We start from the raw sequence: 20,430 nt of genomic DNA on the forward strand, positions 1-20,430 counted from the left end.
TGCTTCAGAGACAGATTTGACACTGAAGGCCATCTTTTTAGTGGCCATTACTTCGGCGAGACGGGTGTCAGAGCTCCAGGTGCTGCCCTGTAGAGACCCTTTTCTGCAATTTTCAGAGTCCGGGGTCACGGTTCGGACTGTGCCTTCCTTCTTGCCTAAGGTGGTTTCAGTGTTTCACCTATACCAACCTATTTTATTGCCCTCCTTTGTCATGGAGGAGTTTCCAGAATCTTTTGGGCAATTGCACCTGTTGGACGTGCGCAGGACTCTGCTGCAGTATCTGCGAGTTACTAACTCTTTCAGGACCTCTGATCATCTGTTTGTTTTGCTATCAGGTCCTCGCAGAGGGTCTCCAGCGTCTAAAGCCACTATTGCCCGCTGGCTCAAAGAATCTATCTTTTCAGCTTATTTGCTTGCCGGCCGGCCTCCGCCTGATGCCTTTAAGGCGCATTCCACTAGAGGAATTTCCTCCTCTTGGGCTGAAACTGGAGCACTCTCTCTTCAAGAGATTTGTAGTGCAGCAACATGGGCTTCTAAGCTCTTTTGCCCGACATTACAGGCTGGATGTGGCTGCCAGGAGGGACGCACATTTTGGAGCGCAAGTGCTGGCGCGTGGTATGGCTTGTTCCCACCCTATCTAGGGATTGCTTTGATGTGACTCTGGGCAAGTCACTTAACCCTCCATTGCCCCATGTAAGCCGCATTGAGCCTGCCATGAGTGGGAAAGCGCGGGGTACAAATGTAACTAAAATAAAAAAAAAGTAAAATAAATAAATACATCTCATCTGTAATGGCTGCATCTGCTTGATGACAAGGAAGGGAAAATTAGGTTCTTACCGTGATAATTTTCTTTCCTTTAGTCATAGCAGATGCAGCCATGGTCCCTCCCTGTCTGATTGCTATCTGCTGTAAATCTATTTCAGGTTCTGTTCATGTTTCCTGGAGATTCCGTCCTTGGGAGAAAGTCGGAAAACAGTCTTCAGGATTCTTGTTCAATTAAAGGAGGATAACTTAATTCCTTCCAGTTTCATGTTTTGGAGGATGAATTTATTCCCTCCGGGAGACTGAGTTTATTCCCTCCAGTTATGTCTCAGTGGAGGATGAGTTTATGCCCTCCGGGAGGATGTTTCATTCCCTCCATTCTGAGTTAATGCCCTTTGTTGTAGGGCCAGCGTTCGCTGTGAGGAAAGCTCATGTTATTCCCATTGCGGTTTGCTATACTGCTTTGGAAGCTTCAAATACTGAAGAGAGGTAGTGGAGCAAGTTGGTATGAGGCACTGAAAAAAGTGTGCTCTCTATCTCCCTCTGCTGGTTGATGGACACAACCCATCTGTAATGGCTGCATCTGCTATGACTAAAGGAAAGAAAATTATCATGGTAAGAACCTAATTTTCTCATTTATTTGTGAAATTTATGATTTTATTTGACTGGTAGAAATGATATTGTTACTGTATTAGACTGTTCAAGTAGTCAATTTATTATTGATTTTTATTGTAAATTCCTTCTTATATGAGGTTATTTTTGTATGTAATTTGCCTTGTAGCCTCTTTATTAAAAGTGGAATAGAAATCAATTAATAAAAATACAATACAATAGCCTAATTTATGAGTGTAGTTCTGAAAATCTGTGCTAAGCTCCTAACTTTCCCCAATTTTGTAAAAACTTACGATGAAGTCCTTGGGCATTGAACTTGACAGGGTCAGTGTTTCTTGCTTATATATATGCTGTTGATATCACAGCTATTCGTCCTCTACCACATGATAATGTTAATGATTTGTCGGGAATCAAACTATGTCTGCCTATAGTGAAGAAATATGTATCAATTTACATTTAAAGATAATTGTTTTGGATAGGTCCACCAGCGGAGGTATTAACAAATCTGACTTTTGTGATTGATGTTCTCAACTATAAATTTGAGACTTCAGCTTGAGTATTAGTTCAGATAGACAGCCTATTTACTATGGAAAAACAGGTTAATCTATTAATAAAAAGTTATTTCTTAGTACTGAGGAAATTAAGAAATATCAGAAAATTCTTTGACCTCTTCATTTTTTTGTCTTAGTCCAAGTCCTTATTTTATCTAGGATGGATTATTGTAACATAGCATATTTAGGCTGCTATACATTATTAAGCCCCTCTGATACGGAATTCTTTGCCCTCAGACATTAGGATGATTAATGACTATAAAATGTATAGGAAAGCTCTGAAGACGTGCTTATTCAAGAAGTTTGTATTAGGTAATTTTTAACCAATATATTACTGTGATTTTCTAGGGATGGCCTAGTGGAATATGAATATTTTAATGTAATGTTAATATGCTACTACTACTATTTAGCATTTCTATAGCGCTACAAGGTGTACGCAGCGCTGCACAAACATAGAAGAAAGACAGTCCCTGCTCAAAGAGCTTACAATCTAAGGTGTTCTTCCTAGTAGCTGTTACCTCTGCTAGAAGAGTGAGTGAAATACCAGTATTGTAACAAAAACTATACACAAAAATTTCATCGTAACAGAGTAGTTCTTGTATTCATCCTAAGGTGATAACACCTTTTCACATAAGTGAGGTGTAGTGTTTCTACATTGTTTCCAAACCTCATAACAGTCTATAAATAGGCCCTTGCATATTACTTCAAAAGAATGGAGGCATTGAGGAAGTCTACACAGTTTTATTTCTTTTGATATCTCCTTTGATCCCAACAGAAATGACGTACCAGTTGCCAAAAGAATTCTAGCAAATTGGCTGGCATCCTGCATCCCCTCAAACTGCCCCACTCCCAAAAACTATCCTCTAGCAAATTGCTCTTCTCCTGATGTGAAAATCAGGGAGGAGTTAGCATATTACTAAAAGCCGTGAAAACAACGTATGACCACCTAAACTTCTGGAAATCACTAAAAACTAACCTGTTCAAAAAGGCATACCCTACTGACCCAACTTAAATGCCTGATCTCTGCAACACAACGAAACCAAAGCACGTAATGGACATAACATAACTCTTCCGCTCTACGATTCCCTAATGTGTCTGTTCCACATGAACCTTATTGTACCACAACATCACTTTGTACTTGTTCATACCGGAGTTGGCGAACGCCTTTCCGGTACTATGTAAGCCACATTGAGCCTGCAAACAGGTGGGAAAATGTGGGATACAAATGTAAAAAATAAAATAAAAATAAATAATGGTTAGTGCAGTGAGCTGAGAACCTGTGGAACTGGTTTTGATTTCCACTGCAGCTCCTGGTGACTCTGGGCAAGTCACTTAAACCTCCATTTCCCCAGGTACAAAAACTTACATTGCGAGTCCACAAAACACAGAAAAAATACCTGCATATAATAAATGTAAACTGCTTTGGTTGTACCACAGAAAGTATGTAAAATCCATGACATTTTACTCACCAGCTGTTTCACCGCTCCACAAACTGCTCTCACATCCAAAACCTAACCCTCTTCTCCCCCAACAAGTCACAAACTACCCCAACCCCCCAAAATACTCATCTGCCACTGTCCACCACCCTGCAAACTGCTTTTATTCCCAGAAGTTACCTTCCTGTAAACTACACCATTCCCATAAGTATATACTTACAAGGATTACAACTAATTGCCTAGTTGTGATTTACTGCATTTTAAATTATTCAGATATGTTTCATTTTCTTTGTTGTTATTCCTACTGAGAAATTTTCTGGACGACTCTTGGGGCAAGATGGCAGCTGAGTAACAAGCTAGGAAGGTTGCTCCATTCTTACTTGCTCGTAACTCCCCTTTTCTTTGTTACCGGACATTTCTAAAACATGCCTAAACGGAGAGGTAAATCGCGAGGAGGACCCGCTACCCCCCATTTACCTGGAGCTGTGACTATGGAGCGCTTCCTTCTTCCGGGCACACCGACGGGGTCTGGTTCGCTGCTTGAGGGTTTGGGGAGAGGTCTCCCGTTCCCTCAGCTTGAACAAGAAACATCCTTCAGCCCCGAGATGAGGATCCCTCCTCCTATGCCGGCTACGGCGTTGAACTCAGTCCGGAGACTTCCAGAGGCGCAGGACGCGACGGGGTCTCCTGGAGCGGGTGCTGGGTCGACGCCTGAAACGCCGATGAATCCTGCTGTGCAAACAGCAGAGGTGGGGGGAGGAGAAGCAGCCTCTGAGGAAGAACACGGAGCAGTGGCAGCTCAACCAGTTTTTTCTTCGTTTCTTACTTTGGATACTTCAAATAGATCACTTTTGCCTGAAAAACCTCAACAAATTTCCTTGGACAACATTTGGGAAGCACTTGTAAGTTTAGAAACTTTATTTATACAAAAGTTTTCTCAATTAGATAAGAAATTTAACTGTGATAATGAAAAGATTGTTGAAATAGATAAGAAAGTGATGTCTTTGGGCAAAGAGGTGGAAATTAATTCTTCCGCAATAAAAAATTCTCAGCAAATTCAATTGAATTTAATTAAAGAAAACTTGTATCTTCAAAACAGAGTGGAAATACTAGAGAATTATCAACGCTCAAATGCTCTTAGACTGATAAATTTTCCTAAGCAGATTGCCATTTCTCCATTGATAACCTTCAAACAGTACTTAACAGAAGTTCTAAAAATTCCAGAAAAATCACATCCACCAATTTCAAAGATTTTCTATGTAGAACCATTTCGGAAGAAAGAACTATTACAAAAAGAAGATGCAAATGTTCAATCTTTGGACTTAAATTTGACTCAAATTATTGAGGGAGACAATGTGGACCTGACAACTGCAACACTCAAAGTGATTTTCATACTTCAACCGGATAGAGACTGGATACTTAAACAATTTTTTCTTAATAAAAGACCAGGTTTCCTTAATTGTAATATTAGAATGTACCCGGATGTCTCTAGAACTACCCAGAAAAAAAGACAGGAATTTCTTAAATTGAGACCAAAAGTAATGCAACTTGGTGCATTATTTTGGCTGAACTTTCCTTGCAAATGTGTGATAAAAATAAATTCAATCAAGTATGTATTTTTTGAGGCAAGTCAACTGAATTCCTTTTTAGAAGTAAAGCTGGGAGACCTGCCTCAGCCATTACCAGAGACAATAGTAACATCAACCCCATAGATAGTTTATATTGTCTGGATAGCTTAAACCGGCCACCATGATTTGATTTTAGAAGTTGGCTTCTGAAATTTACAGATTTTCCTAAAAATGTGGAAACCCCCTGTTAATTGTGGACTATAGATGAGTAATGGATCTTTTTCCCTATTTTTTGAATTGCCTTAAAGTTTATGTTTTGATAATCTTTGTTTTAAGATACTAAATCATCTTTATCTGTATTCAAGATGCTCTTGATGTAATTAAAAATATAAATAAATAAAAAAAAAATAAAAAAGAGAAATTTTCTGATTGAATCATTCTGGTTTCTTATTGGTTGGTATGAGTATTGCCAACTATTATCAGTTGCATGGGCAGAGCTGGATTAAAGCACTGACAAACAATACCTATCCAGAATTTAGGAAGGTTTGGTGAAATATGCTTGGGGCTCAGGAGGTTAGGATCAGTAGTGGCCAACTGAGGCAGGGGTCTTAGGCGACACTCTTCACGAAGCAGCATCTCGCTTCTTTCCACCCCCCCAACACCAGCTGCAGTCTGGCGTCTCCCCCCTGCCCTTCCTTCCTCAACCGCCTTCCCTGAATCTACCTTCCTTTCTTGTTTTTCAAAAGTTGGTGGCGCCGGCCTCTTCTCTCTGCAGTGGCCACCAGGGAAATTAAGAGTAAGACCTCAGACTTACAGTAAGCAAGTGTTTAAATATCTACTAAATGAACTACAAAACAAATCAATGAATAATAAAATGGCAGTAAACATGATTGAAAATGAAAAGTTAAATAATCAAAAATTAAAACAGAGAGAGTTGAAACAATTTACTACAAATTGAAAAAGCTATCCCGGTCAGACAATTATATACTGAAATGTTAAACTGTGTTTCTCAGAGAACAAGCAGTTCTTGATAGACTCCAGTTCAATTTTAAGTGCCTCTATCTTGCCTCTAAACAAGGTTTTAATTTACCCTTTGTGTCAAATCAAGATAAAAGAGGGGGAGCCACCATGCCTGTATCAAAGACATCTCTGATCTCTGTGGACAACCTCAATCTTGCAGCATTTCTTGGGCAGTCTTAGGGTTTGAGGTGGGGGTGGGTCCAGTATCCTATATCCCTCATCTCCTTTGTATGTGAGTCTGATAAGGATTCTGTACTAGAAACATAGAAACATGATGGCAGATAAAGGCCATATCACCCATCCAGTCTGCCCATCCTCTGTAACCCCTAATTCTTCCTGTTCCTAAGCAATCCCACATGCTTATCCTATGCCTTTTTAAATTCTGGAACAGTCCTCGACTCCACCACCTCCACCGGGAGGCCATTCCAAGCTTCCACCACCCTTTCTGTGAAATAATACTTCCTTAGGTTACTCCTAAGCCTATTCCCTCTTAACTTTGTCGTATGCCCTCTCATTCCAGAGCTCTCCTTCATTTGAAAAAGGCTCTCTACCTGTACATAAATGCCCTTGAGATATTTAAACGTTTCTATCATGTCTCCCTCCTCTCTTCCAGCGTATACATGTTGAGGTTCATAAGCCTGTCGCTATAATTTTTGCATTCAAGACCGCTTACTAATTTCGTAGCCGTCCTCTGGACCGACTCTGTCCTGTTTATATCTTTCCTTAGGTGCAGCCTCCAGAACTGCACGCAGTACTCCAAATGAGGCCTCACTAGAGACTTATACAACGGCACTATTACCTCATTTTTTCTGCTGGTCATGCCTCTCTTTATGCACCCAAGCATCCTTCTGGCTTTGGTAGTTGCTTTTTCTACCTGTTTGAAAGCTTTAAGGTCGTCAGACAAAATCACCCCCAAGTCCCGCTGTTCCTTCGCACGCTGAAGCACAACACCCCCTAAACTGTACCGTTCCCTTGGATTTTTGCGACCCAAGTGCATGACCCTGCATTTTTTGGGATTAAACTTTGGTCGTTCCCACGACGGAAAGCAGTTGAGGATGCCCAAAATTGGTTTTCGATTATGCCGATTTGGGCTACCCTGGGAGAAGGACGCCCATCTCCCGATTTGTGTTGAAAGACTGGCGCCCTTCTGTTTAGAAGATAAGCCTGTTTGTGTGCTTTCCAGCTTCTTCAGATGTTCCCATCCAGACAACAAGTCCTTGAGGCAATCTAAATAAAGTTATTTTTGTTTTTTTTAGTCTATAAACCTTCACTTTTGAATGAACCCTCTCCACACCTATTTTAAAATTCAACCACACCATCTGGTGATCACTGGATGCCAAGTGATCACCTGTAACATTAGAAACACTCTCCCCTTGAGTAAGCACTGTCCATTATGGCTCCATCCCGCTTGGATTCCATTACCAACTGCTGGAATCATTCCTGCTGTAGAGAACCCAGGATTTCCCTACTTCTAAAGACCCCGCAGTAGGGATTCCCCAATCAGTATCTGGCATATTAAAATCACCTATTAGTAGTACTTCCCCTTTCACAACTACATTTTGAATGTTAAATCTGTCTGTTTCTTCTGTCTGTGAAGGAAGCTTGTATATCACACCAATGTAAATACATTTGCCATTTCCGCTTTCCAGATTGATCCACAGTGCCTCTTCCTAAACCTGTAGGTCCTGCAATTGTGTGGCTTTAATATGATCTTTAACATATAATGCTGCTCCCCCCTCCCTTTCTTCCTACCCTCTCTTTCTGAACAAATTATAGCCCAGTATAACTATATCCCAGTCATGGTTCCCTGTGAACTATGTCTCTGTGATCACCACTAAATCCAAATCACAGCATCAAGATATAAAACCTTATTTCTCATACTTCAGGCATTAGTATTTACTACTTTCCAGATATTGCCCCTTTTCCCATTTGTGTAGATGTATTTAATGTTTCACTTACCCGAGAGTTTGCACTTACCTGGGGGCTTTGATCACCCTACCCCAATGATTCTAGTTTAAAGTCCTCATCAGTAAGTTAGCCAGACTTGTGCTGAAGACACTTCTTACCTTCTTTGATTGATGGACAACATCTTTGCTCAGCAGCCTTTGGAAAAGCATCCAATGGTTCAGGAAGACAAAATGCTTTTGACGACACCATCTGTGCAGCCACATTTTCATCTCCAGGATGCAAGCTTCTCTACCTAGGCCTTTACCCTCAACAGGGAGGATCATTGAGAGCACCACTTGTGCACCTGTGTGCTTCACCCTTTCTTCCAGAGCCATTAAGTCACTCTTTATATGTTTGGAGAGATAGGGATGATTTGTTCATGGGTTAGTGAATATGAATATTTTCTGATTTCAGCAAAGAGACATAGAACAGGTGGACGGTGTTCATGCAGATGCATGAAGAAGTGCTTAATTTTGGTGGAGAGATTTTTTTCACCATCCCTCAGCGTGTTTAAGTATTCTGGTATAAAGTGTATTTCATATGACCCAAAGTATTTATGAAATTTCCAGGACAATAGGTTGTATAGAATGTGATGTGCCAAGACCTCATGGATTCAACCCAGATACGAAGGATTTGATCCATATGTGTTTTCATCTGACGTTCCTGTTATAAATTTGCCTTGCGGGGGGCGGAGTTAAGATGGCGACCTGAGTTGGAGAGCGTGCGAGTGGGTTGTGAGTACTGGAACCTTCGTTTTGCCACAGTGAACTGTTTTATTCTAAGAAAGCTTAATGCAACATACTAAAAGGAAGGCAGTGGTGAAAGCCGCGCTGCCGCCGGCAAGAACCTCTTCGCCAGTCCAACAGACGATCCTTCGTTACGCCTCTGACTCCCGGACTAATACCGGAACGTTGAGTCCCGCTGTTCAGGCTGTCGGAGGAGCGACAGCCTTTTCTGGGAATGAAATATCACTCTCTTCGCCGGAATTCGCCATACCACCCTGTCCTGCGTTTCGTCGAGATGAGTTACAACGGCTAGCAGCACCGGAAGTCGGCAGCGGCTTAGCCTGGTTTGGCAGCTTCACATCTCGGAACATAGAGGATACAAACATGGAAGCAGACGTGGAAGCTCCCAGGGAGGTAACTTTGCAATCTATTTGGACTATATTACAAAATTTAACGGCTACAGTTACCAAAGTGTCACAAGAAACTACAATGTTAGTGAATAAAGTAGATTCTTTAACCTTAGCTCTTGAAGATGTTAAGCAAGATATGTTGACACGAGTAACACAAATTCAGGCTGAACATCAAACTTTAAAAGTTACTACGGAGATGCTGATTAAGGACAAAACTATGATTGCTCGCAAAATAGAACAATTTGAAAACTTTAACAGGAGACTGAATTTAAGAATGTTAAATTTTCCGTTGGCCAGAGGGATATCAGCGCTAGATTTCTTTAAAAAAAATACCTGGTAGAAATTCTTAAATATCCACAAGCTGCAATTCCACCGGTCAATAAAATATATTATCTTCCTGTTTTAAAATCCTCAGATAATAGAGTTCCTCAAGATCAAAACTTAGAAATGGACACTTTGAATATATCAGAGCTCCTTGAAGATTCTTTATCAGAGGTTAAGGAACGTTGAACATTGCTTATTTCTTTTGTCTTCGAACAGGATTTGAACTCCTTGATGAAAGTATACTTTAAAAATTCCTCAAAACCTTTTTGTGGACAAAAGATCTGGGTATTTCCAGATGTTGCAAAGACTACTCAAGAACGACGTAAAGCCTTTTTGGCTTTTAGAGAGGAGATTAAGGCAATGGGAGCCTCATTTTTACTGGCTTACCCTTGTAAATGTTGTGTGAAATACCAGGGCAACAAATACATTTTTTTTTATCCTAGTCATTTGCGATCATTTATAGAAGCTAAGAAAATCATTAAATAGACTGCATACTAATGACGGTGTTTAATATTGTCAGGTTAAGGTCAGGCCATTTGCTATTTGACTTTTGTTTGTTTCCTTAATATACTCCTATTAAGTGTTCTTCACCCCCCACTTTATATTGTGGTCTAAGAAGGTATATTAAAGCTTTATTGTTTTTCTTTTTCTTTGTTAAAATTAATATGCAAATGTATTACCTGCCAGTTTTCTGTTTTATAAGTGTAACTTGCAAATGAAAAAAATAAAACAATAAATTTGCCTTGCATTGTTCTGAGTGGCTCATTTCCACTTAATTTTTGAGGTCTAGTAGAAGATGTTCAGAGTACACATTATTTTCTTACTATGGTTTGCTTGTAACTTTTGTGTCTGTATGGAAATTCAATTTCTCCAAGGATAAGCAGGCCGGTTCATTCACATATGTGGGTGAAATCATCCACGATGCGGAATGATGTTACAGTTTACTATGTCTTTAAGAGCTTGCAGCAGCGCTCCCACCGCACATGCGGCAGTGCTTTCTCGCCCGCCACGAAAGTGCGGGACCATCTGTCTCTCTTCATTCACAGTTTCTGAGTGCATGCTTTTCAGTTTAGTGCCTTAGTTTTTTTAAAGTTTTTAAATTTTTGTATTTTATGGTAGTTTGTCAGTGAATTGCCTATGGACTAAAGTTTATCCACTACTTTTTTGGTGTATGTCCAAGTCATATTGGCACTCAAATCCCTAAATACTTCAACCTATCCCGCCCGGGTCAGTGGGAATTGAAACAATTTGCTACACATTCAGGGCTGAGAAACAGGTAGGACCTTCAATTTGCCAAAGTTAATTTGCAGACCCAAGAAACATCTAAATTTCTCTATCTAGCGAATTACCTTCGGCAAGTTCTTGTTGGCTTCATCAATAAATAAGAGCATGTCATCTGCAAATAGATTAATCCTGTACTCCAATCCATATCCCAGAATAACCATTCATTTATCTTATTTTGTAGCTAAAGGTTCCAGTGACAACACAAATAGTAAAGGAGATGGGTGTCATTCCTGTCTCATACCACGAATCAGGAAAAATTTCCCCGAAAGCCTACTGTTGATGAGCTATTGTTGGATTATTATAGAGCATCCACACCCAAGTCAGGAATTGTCCCTAGATACTGAACTCCCGCAAGTCCTAGTAAATGTAATCTCATATGACCTTATCAAAGGCCTTTTCTGCATTAAAGGTAGCTGTGATTGTGTCTCAATTTTTTCCAGTACTTAGCTGAAATACTGCCATCAACTTTAAATATTAGTGGATGCATAATTGTCTCATAATGAAGCACTCAAATTTGAGTGCCTACTTAGCTTTTAGAAGGAAAAGAAACCTTCATATTCAGATTTTCTGGACTTTTCTTTTTCTCTCTCTCCCTCTGCAAAGTCAGTAGTTCCAGGTGTAAGGGGTTGAGCCTGCCTGCTAATTAGAATGCTTGCAAAGTCTAAGCTAAAAATTCCATTTTCCCCAGTTCCATGGAAAACTTTTCTGAATTTTTGCCTTGTGAAAATATTGACTCCTACTCTGGAGATTTATTCCAAAGACTTTTCTTGTGCCATGATCCTACCTTATAATTTATGTGACTAATATTCTGGAACTCTTATTTAAAATGTTTTCCTTGTCGAATCCTTGGATTTATAACCCGGAATCCTTGTTTCAAGCCTGCTCTAGATCATGGTTGTTCAGTCCATGATCTGGTTTAGAGATTCTGTGAATTCACGCGTTAAGAAAGTAAATTAGGCCCGTACTCAGATGAAATTAGTAACTTTTCAGGAGCCTTTACCTGAAAGATTTATGGCAATCAAGAAGTATTAAGAGAGTTTCTGTGGGCTTTGTCTCCTCTTCAGATGAAAAGCATTATGCTGGATTGCACCCTTGTTTGATGAGAAAAACCCACTTTTTTTGTAATCTGAAAGATTTTATGACTGCCTGACCCTGAGGTATGACGACTCCAAAATGTACTTCAAACTATGTCTCAATTTGTTTAAACTGACTGCTAAAGCAGCAGAAACTAAGTGGGTGATTTCCTCAACATAGTTCCCTGCTGAAACCATAAAAGCTGCCTTCTCCTACACCATCTTTGAGACTGGGGACTTAGCATTTTCTCGGGCTGCCTTTGCAGATCTGATAGGCATGCCAGGACCAAACAAGGCTGCAGAACCAAGTCAACTCGAAGCCCTCTGCTTTTATAGATACTTGTTGCGAGTTGTGAAAGGTAGGTATCGATATTTAGCTGATTTTTGGGGGGTGATTGGCAGAGTCCCACTCACCTGTGTCTGTTCAGGCAGGCTGCATCATGTGACCCCCTTTCCCCTGCTTTTCCCGTGCACTCACTTTCATCTCTTTCTTTTTTCACTTTTTTCCTATTTTTCTTCTTTATGATCATTTCTTTTTTCTTAGTTTTTCTTTATCCCTTGCCTTCCTCTTTTTTTATGGCCGCCTTCCCCTTTCCTTTTTCCGCCCCCACCCTTCTTTTCCACTCTCCCATTGTCCCTCCCTTTTTTCACCCCTCTTCCTACCCCCTTCCTTTTCACTGTCCCATTGTTCCTCCCCTTTCCCCTTCCACTTCTTTTTTTCCCTACCCCTTCCTTTTCACTCTCCCATTGTTCCTCCCCTTTCCTCTTCCACTTCTTTTTTTTCCCTACCCCTTCCTTTTCACTCTCCCATTGTTCCTCCCCTTACCCCCTCCTTCCTCTCTCCCTCCCCTTTCCCCTTTCACTTCTTTTTTTTCCTACCCCTACCCCCTTGCTTTGTGGTTTCCTTTTTTTACCCCCCCCCCTTTTTTTTGTGTTTCCTTTTCCTTCCGCAACCATTCATTTTATCTTATTTTGGTAGCTAAAGGTTCCAGTGACAACACAAATACTAAAGGAGATGGGTATCATTCCTGTCTCATACCACGAATCAGGAAAAATTTTCCCGTAAGCCTACTGTTAATGAGCTATTGTGGGATTATTATAGAGCATCCATACCTAAGTCAGGAATTGTCCCTAGGTACTGAACTCCCACAAGTCCCAGAAAATGTAATCTCATATGACCTTATCAAAGGCCTTTTCTGCATTAAAGGTAGCTGTGATTGTGTCTCAATCCCCGCAGACTTATCAGCTTCATTGGGATTACTTCTCTCTATATGCTACTATATATTCGTTCCAGAGTTGTATTCTCTTTTCCGGAACCTTATCAGCTTCCTTGCACCTACTGTTACCCTATTTTCCACTCTGTATATATTCCCGATGTTGGTACTCTCCTCTCCGGAACCTGTAAGCCACATTGAGTCTACTGCTATGTGGGAAAATGTGGGATACAAATGTAATAAATAAATAAATATTGCTTTCTGAATGCCTTTGGAGAGTATGTGAGTCTATGCTGTAATCCAGTGGAAGATGAAATAAACCGCTCACAATGTCTGAGTAGTCGGTTCAGAAGCATACTTGATTCCAAGTTTGATTATGATTGACTCAGTTATCTTCACCTTTTATTAGTTTCTCATGCTAGGATATGTAAGGTGAATCATAGGGTTTCCCCACATGTACACAATATGAGCAATCTTCGATAATTTAGGCCTTTGGCTTTATTTTTAGGATGCATGTTTGTATTCCCATCTGTACCTGCTTCAGAAGTAGGGTGTGGAGGATGGTTTTGATGTTTTACTCTAAACATAATTTTATTTTCTTACTTTCATCCGTTAGGGTTTCTTCCACATAAGATTTCAGCTGCTCAAATATAAAACCAAACCTTTATGTGCTATTTTTTAAAACAGTCCACATGCATCAAAATCATATGGAAACAAAATAATCTTAAACTTTACTATATGCTTCTTCAAATTAGGGTAGGGAGCACTGTTTGATAAATACTAATTCCAAAAGTTGTGTATCAAATGAAATAAATGTCATACTTCAGAAAGGGATTAAGGGCATAATTCCCATCTGGTTTGACATGAACAATTTTTTTTTCATGTGCAAACATTTTCAGTTGCATGCAATATAGTAATTCATTACAAAACACATTTGAAATATATTTATTGAAATGGCATGTTTATGTAAACTATTCAGGCCCCAGAAAAGTGTAAAATAAAAAAATATTTCAGTTTACAGGTGTCATATACCTCTTCAATAAACAAGTAGTAATACATGCAGCACAGTTTTGGATCACTGTTGTGTCTTATATTCGGCTCTGAGTGGGTTCCCAGGCTGGGAGTATAACCAGTAAAACATACCACTTGTGACTTGACACAGGTGAACATACAGAAAAAAAATGGATATTTAACAAATCACACAGCAAAAACTGTTTCCCACCTTTCTCTCTGTTTCCACAAATTATAAACACTATCTAGGTTAACACTGTTTCCTCATTAAATTGTCAAGGTATTCAGCTTCTAGCCAGTTTCTCATCTTGGTTTTAATGGCATTTATTAAGGTGAATCCCCTTTCTCACTCAACACTGGAAGCTTGAAAAGGTCCATAAACATCCGGTAGAAGATGTTGAGGGGCATTTTCGATAGGACATCTAAGTCTGACTTTGGACGTTTTGCTCAAAACGTTCAGAATCTGAATAGCAAATATAGCCATTTTCAAAACAAAAATTTTTTTTTTTGTTTTGAAAATGGACACTTGCTAGATGTTTTTGTGTGTTTATCTTTTTGGTCTATTTTCGGGGGGAAAAACGTCTAAGTGAAAATCGCATAAAATCAAGCCATTGGTATGTAGGAGGAGCCAGTATTCTTAGCAGCCTGGCCACACAGACATCCCAGCAGAGCTGTGGGGCACCCTGGGGGGTGCTGGGGTGGACCACATAAAAGCTCCCATGTACACATTTCACCATTGCTCCCTTATATTTATTTATTTACTTTTGTTGGATTTTGCTCACACCTTTTCAGTAGTAGCTCAAGGTGAGTTACATTCAGGTACACTGGGTATTTCCCTGTCCCTGGAGGGCTCAAAATTTGGAACCTGCGGCAATGGAGGGTTAAGTGAGTTGCCCAGGATCACAAGGAGCAGCAGTGGGATTTGAACCGGCCACCTCTGGATTTCAGCTCTATACTCTAACCACTAGGCCACTCCTCCACTCCAATTGTACAGTGAGCCCTCCAAAACCCACCAAAAACCTGTACCCAACTGTATACCACTACAATAGCTTTTATGGCTGCAGTTGTCACTCTCTGTGGGTACAGTAGGGTTTTGGTGGGCTCACACTTTACACCGGGGTGAGGATGTGTTCACATCGAGCTCCTATAATCCAGGTTAAATAAACTATTAGCTTATTTACTGGCCAAAGTTTACATACTTTTGCTCTGTCTGTGTCTGGGAACCAGTCCTGAGTGCTACTTTTATTTAGAGTTTGCTTCCTTCACTTAGGGGTCCTTTTACAAAGGCGCACTGAAAAATGGCTTGCAGTAGTGTAGGTGTGGGTTTTGGGCGCGTTCTGATCCATTTTTTAGCACGCCTGTAAAAAAGGCTTTTTTTTTTGCCGAAAATGGATGTGCGTCAAAATTGCCGCTTGTCCATTTTGGGTCTGAGACCTTACCGCCAGCCATTGACCTAGCGGTAAAGAATCCAGGCGGTAATGACCTATGTGCGTCAAATGCCACTTGGCATACCAGAAAATAAAAAATATTTTTTCAGATGCGTGTAGCAGACGCATGCCAAAATGAAATTACCGCAAGGGCTACGCGGTAACTGGGCGGTAACTCCAATTTGGTATGCATAGGCGCCTACGCGGCTTAGTAAAAGGGCTCCTTAGTTAATTTCATTTGTTTGGACAAGTGCAACTTTTCGCGCCTCTGCATTTTTCAAGCAAGCACCTGTTCTCTTTGCTTGTGATATGAGCTGGATCTACAACTAAAAAAGCCTCCAGAGATCTGCATCAATTGGAACAAAGGACATCATGGTCATAAACTGCAAATTGAAACCATCACTACAACTTGTGAGTTAAAGTTCATATCTATAACTTATCTGTAAATTTCTGATATCCTGCTGAAGCTTCCTCAGCATTAAAACTTCCAAACTATTTCACAGAAGTGAAACACAGCCAGTTGATGTATGTCTCTAGTGAACAGAAGTGCCTGTTAAATATTAGATACTGGACTTCAAAACCAAATTACCTTGTTTCAAGTTTTAAAAGTACAAAATATAGGTAGAATTAGCTGACTGACTTCATATCTCATTCTAAATAAAAAGTCTTTATTGAAGCAACAACAGTGCTCCTCTTCCTAGGAAGCTGATACTTCAAAGGGACTCAGGGTCAGATGCACTAAGGTCCTCGGAAGAGCCATTCCCTTACCGATTCCATAGCGAATCGGTAGGGAACAGCCATGCATCAAGGAAATGGAATGCAAATGAGCTGCTCGTTGTAGCTCACTTGCATTCTCTATTCCCTTGGAAGCCAGTCGGCCGGTCGAGCATGTGCAGAGCAGCCAAGCGTTATGCTGGCTGCTCTGCGCATGCCAAGGACGTCCTTTATGGATGTTCGTCACTAAAAAAAAAAAAAAAAAGCATATCTCTACCGAGGCACACCTTCTGTCCCTGTAAGGCATCCCGCAGGCGGCAAACTGCATCTGCAAGCCAGGGATCGGGGAACCGATCTTCAGTGTTCTACTTTCCTCCTTGTCCGCAGTTCAGAACCTCTCTCTCAAGCCCCTCCACACCGTGTCATCAAACTCATACCTGGCAGCTATCGGCAGCTACTGCTTTGGCCGCCTTGCCCCGGGATGTTAGCACAGCACGTCCGATGCCCCTCCTCCAGGTCTCTCTTAGCCAATCACAGCACGTTTAGCTGTCACTGGTGTTAGCTAAACGCGCTGTGATTGGCTGAGAGAGACCTGGAAGTGGGGCATAATCAAAAGAGACGTCCAAATAGTTTTTTGATTTGGACGTCCTCACACCCATCACAAAAAATCTGGGGGAATAACGTCCAGGTGCTCGTCAGGGACGTCCTTTTTTTTTTTTTTTTTTTGTGAAGGACGTCCATGTTAGGCACTTTAGAATGACGTCCCTGACAAGCACTTGGACGTGGCTAGGCAAAGATTTCCGGCTGGTGGTTTTGAGTGAAGGAAGTCCATAAAGGACATCCCTGATGAGCACTTGGACGTTTTTTTTCCCGATTTTTTTTTTTTGTATGTTAATTTTATAGAAGTTTTTAGAGGTGAATAAATCCCGCGCAGCGCCAACGAGAGGTACAGACCGCCCGTTGGATATTCCACAGTTAGGCAATCGGAAAATGGTAGTGCATCTCATTACAATACGATTTATACACATTGGGGTACTAATTTGCTCATCTGCATTCCGTTTTCGTTAGCTGCTACCGTGATCGGAAAATGGCTCAGAGAAGCCATTTGTGCATGCCACAGTTTACTATTTGCTCGTTAATGGCTTGTTACGTTTAGTGCATCTGGCCCTCAGACCCTCATCAAATACTGTCTGCATAATTAACCACACCATTTATAACTGCTTCCAAAGACACTGTCTTTTGCTATACTCTGCAAGTCTGCATGTAGTGAATTCTTAACTAAGAAAAGCAATATTTCTGACTTAAATAAAACTGTTTAAGGGGATCTTTTACTAAAGGTTAGCTCAAGTTATCTGCAGCAGCTCCCATTTTAATCCTGTGGAGCCTGCTGCAGATAACTTGAGCTAATCTTTAGTAAAAGACCCCCTAAATGAATTTAGAAAAAGAGCTAAACAGTATATTGAAGCAACATTTTTAACTGAATAAAGATATGTAAGGATAATTATCAAGTTTTGTGGAGATCTAAAAACAGTACTGCGTTAGCATTGCTGTTAGCTGCGTTCCAAAGAGTGCTTAAGGTCAGTTGCTGTCCTTTGTCTTTCAATTACTTGAACTGCTCAGCTTCCCTCTTCTTCCACTCTCCATTGCCTGTAGTAATTCCAAACCTGCAACTTGAATAAAGAAAATTCTCTGGGTTTGCAACCATGAGAGCTACACTGTGGCCTGTCACCTGCGCTCAACTCTCCTTTCACAACTGTATGACTGGCTATGGAAGAATGGCAGCTTGAAACAGGAAACCAAAGAGTGCTTAAGGTCAGTTACTCTCCTCTGTCATACAAATACTGTCCTGCTCAGCTATGTACTTGTAACCATAATTCAAACATCAAACAAAGGAAATTGACAATTTGCTCTAAACTCTCTCTTCTTGCCGCACAACTGACAATGGAAGAATGGCAGCTTGAAAGAGGAACCCTATCTAATAGCGAATCATTTTGGAGTCTGCCACAATGGCACATTCACTCCTTCCCACCTTATGACCTCTCCTCACCATCAGTGGCTTCTACCCTCAGGGAAGACTTTGTTTTGAAGTCTTTAACAGCGCACAGTTAGGACTGATGAAACAGCGCACAGTTAGGACTGATGAAGAGTGCTAAGCCCAACTGACTTAAATTAGCTCCAAAAGCTATCACCATGAAGTGGCTCACATCGATTTGTTTAGCCCTTTTGAGCATGTTGGGCAGCAGCCTACAAGATAACTTAGAGCCTAATCCTATCCCTGTAATCCGTCTAGAAAACACTGTACTAAGAAACACCCTAACTGTAATGTCAGATACCTGCTAGACAATGCCAATATATATACCATCAGAACACTACTATGGTTTCAGACCAGAAACAAATGGCTAACATTCGACGACCTAAAAAAACTCATTACCTTTTGAAATTACCCAAACAAGTCTCCCCTTTGGAGCACAAGTCTCAACTTACTCCTGTCCCCGCCATTTATATCAATGCCTGGGCTGTGGGGAACAAGGCTGTCTTACTCAGGGATCTGCTAGAATTTTCAGATCTGGTCTTTCTGTTTATCTCAGAAACATGGCTCAAAGAAGCTGATAATCCAATATTGCCTCACATCTATCCACCCGGTTATGGTATTCGTCACTCTCCAGGACAGGGTAAAAAAGGCGGCGGACTTACTCTTATATTTAAGAGTTTTTTTTCCACGTGTCTTTAGTTCTGGGGTTTTTCCTGAACTGGAATATATGCTGTGAAATTCTGCGATGATTCAAAAGAGGCAAATCAAATTGCCCTACTCCTCATTTACCGTCCTCTAGGAGCTTGGTCCAAGGCAGAACCTCGATTTGTAGAGATCACTTCTTCTGCCATGTCCCAGTTTTCTAGGATTATCTTCCTGGGAGACTCAAACCTACACTTGGACAATAATGCAGACACCAATGTCCACAACTTCAAATCATTCCTGAAGAACTGTGAACTAACTACATTTTCCAAGGGTGCAAATCATGAAAAAGGCCATACGTTAGACTTCATGATTTCCTATCCTAATAGCTTGATCAGTTCAATTCAAATGGAAGCCAGTACCATGGTCTGGCCACTTCCAACTGGATTTCACCATTGATATCTGTATGTCAAGCTTAACCAGGCACAAGTCCTCCAAACTCATCTCCACCAGAGGTAAAATCAAGAGGTCACTTTCTGGTCTGAGCTAACAGATTTCCTCACTGCCTCATTTCCTACACAAGGTTTGATCAAATCCCACTGGGATACCAAGGTGAAAGCTATACTAGACAAAAATTGCTCCATTTACCACTAAATAGGTCAAGACGTCCAGAAAGTTAGCATGGTTTACAGAGGACCTATCCATCCTAAAAAGGGAATATTGACGCCTTGAAAAGCAATGGAGAAAGAACAAATATACTACTGATAAGTCCAAATGGAAGTCAGCCTTCTGACGCTACCAAAAGAAGATAGCTGATTCAAAACGTCAGTACTATAGTAGCCTAATAGGTCAAGATGATCTTGACAACAAAAAGCTTTTCTCCATAGTTAAAAAAATAGCTTCCACTAATGATAAATGTTCACAGAAAACATGTCCCACCGCCCAAGACCTATCTGATCATTTTGCCAATAAGATCCTCCAAATTAGGTCTGTACTATCTAAAGCTACTCCAGCAGAGGAAAATAGTCCAACCCGTAGTTCAGCCCTAGTCGCTGGAGATCCTACAATCCAAGGACTTAAAACTGACCAAACCTGGGAATCGTTTCAACCACTAACAGTTGAGGATGTAATGCTCCCGAGCCAACTGCTCCCTGGATCAGTGCCCAAAATACCTGCTCAAATTCATCCTTATGAAAGTAGTAAACTGTTTACTCAATGATCTGTTAAAAACTTGCGCTCTTCCTCCTTATATGGGCAAAATTGTTCTCACTCCGTTGTTTAAGAGTTCTGGGCTAGATGTAACATCGCCTTCAAACTACCATCCAGTGGCAAGCATACCTGTTTTTACTAGAGTATTAGAAACCTACATCGGTAAAGAACTCTCTTTATATCTGGAAAATGTTTCTATATTACACTGGTCACAATTTGGCTTCAGATCTTCACATAGTACGGAAACATTGTTGCTAGTTCTAACTACATATGTCAAACACCACCTATGCAAAGACAACCAAGTAATTCTTTTCCAATTCAGTATATCGGCGGCATTCAATGTGGTTGACCACACATTGCTACTCAAACGCCTGGACCAGATAGGAATAACAGGGACTGTAATCAAATTGTTCAGTGAATTCCTTTCAGATCAAAGCTATTCTGTCAAGCAAAACAACCAGCTTTCCAA

At 40.7% G+C, this 20,430-nt stretch overlaps 1 protein-coding gene across 9 annotated transcripts in view; it reads left to right on the forward strand.

Moving 5' to 3' along the window:
• The window catches only part of USP54 (ubiquitin specific peptidase 54), a 479,705-nt gene that overhangs the window by 109,860 nt on the left and 349,415 nt on the right, over positions 1-20,430 (forward strand). Inside the window, exon 3 of one of the 9 annotated variants that reach the window (XM_030203404.1) lies at positions 17,732-17,890. The exons of the other annotated variants lie outside the window; for them this stretch is intronic. The gene's annotated coding sequence lies outside the window, so the exon portion shown is untranslated. The remainder of the gene's footprint in view (positions 1-17,731; positions 17,891-20,430) is intronic. 9 annotated transcript variants of the gene reach the window in all.

This window comes from Microcaecilia unicolor, chromosome 5 (assembly GCF_901765095.1).
Source record: "Microcaecilia unicolor chromosome 5, aMicUni1.1, whole genome shotgun sequence".
Lineage (NCBI taxonomy): Eukaryota > Metazoa > Chordata > Amphibia > Gymnophiona > Siphonopidae > Microcaecilia > Microcaecilia unicolor.